This window comes from Cyprinodon tularosa, unplaced genomic scaffold, assembly GCF_016077235.1.
Source record: "Cyprinodon tularosa strain WSP-4 unplaced genomic scaffold, ASM1607723v1 ctg875, whole genome shotgun sequence".
Classification (NCBI taxonomy): domain Eukaryota; kingdom Metazoa; phylum Chordata; class Actinopteri; order Cyprinodontiformes; family Cyprinodontidae; genus Cyprinodon; species Cyprinodon tularosa.
Window position 1 is genome coordinate 83968 of NW_024039646.1, and position 1216 is coordinate 85183.

A 1216-nucleotide genomic window follows, 5' to 3' on the forward strand; every position below is an offset into this window, starting at 1 on the left:
AATGTTAACTGTATGTAGTCTACGTAATATCAGTGTTGAGAGTAAGGCAGAAAAAACGTAATTTAATTAGGCTACAGTAATGCATGGCTTTTTGTATTAATGTAGTAAAGTAAGGCATTACCAATACAACTTCAGTAATTTTTTACACAGTACAGTTCTCAGTAATTGAAGTTAATTTGCTGAGTTACTTTGTTACTTTGATGTTTTTCCAGATAGTGTACAAGCATGGTTAACTGATCCAAGCTCGGCACAGATCGGTTTTCAGAGGGTAGTGGAAATGGGGCTATGGTCAGACTGTTAAGGGCAGAATCACACCCTATAGCCCCATTTCCACTACCCTTTTGAAACCATTCCTGTCATGTTTGGCTTCAGGTGTCTAACCCACATGCAGAACACTCAGAGGCAGGAGAAAAGTTCAAAGATTTATTGTAAAGTTTAAGCACAATGAATGAACAGATCCAGAGGGGAATTTGTCTGGTCACGAATGGGTTCTGAAAAGCACACAGAGTTATCAGGTCCAGGACTGGTCACGAGTGGGTTCACTGCAGAGGGGGACAGAGGAGTTAGTGGAGGTCCAGGTAATTTGCAGGTTGAGAGTGTGCAGGGCTGTACCTGTTCTGGAGTTGAGCAGAGCGGCAGAGGGGGGGAACCTTGAGGGTCCAGAGGCTGTCGGCAGGCTGAGGGCTAGACGGAGGCAGAGCTTGGTTTGAGTGTTGGCAGATCACTGATTTGAGTTTCCCTTCCAGTGTCTTCTGAGAGCGGGCAGGCAGGTCTTTAGACAGGAATAATTCTCCAGGGTTCTTCAGAGAACAGACAGGTTTATTACTGACAGAGAAACTCTTCAGGGATTCAGGTTTCAGGCAGGCTCAATCTAGGAAGCAGAGAGGATAAAAAACAGATCAGGTTCAGGTTTTCAGGGAGTCAGAGATTCAGACAGGCAGGTTGGCTCAGGCTTGCTAACCGTTACTGGCAAACACTCTGGCACTGGAGAGAAGTCCTCTGCCTCCTTAAATACGGATCTCCTGATGTGCAGATGAGCGACAGGTGGTGCAATCAACTCCGGCTCCAGGAGATCTAGTACGCCCTCTGGTGGAGAAAGTGGACAGACCTCCAGATCCCAACAATACCAAGATCGGTCATAGAACAGTAACCGAGATAACTGTCGAGTGTAAATGGCATGCAAAACTTGCAAGACACAACCGAACCGTGCTAAACT

At 46.1% G+C, this 1216-nt stretch overlaps 1 long non-coding RNA gene across 1 annotated transcript; it reads right to left on the reverse strand.

Moving 5' to 3' along the window:
- Positions 1-409: 409 nt before the first annotated feature.
- Positions 410-659, reverse strand: LOC119775522. Its single transcript, XR_005279663.1, has 2 exons — positions 613-659; positions 410-542 (listed from the first exon to the last, which is right to left on the reverse strand). It is a non-coding gene; the product is annotated as an uncharacterized LOC119775522 (long non-coding RNA).
- Between the last annotated feature and the right edge of the window lie 557 nt (positions 660-1216).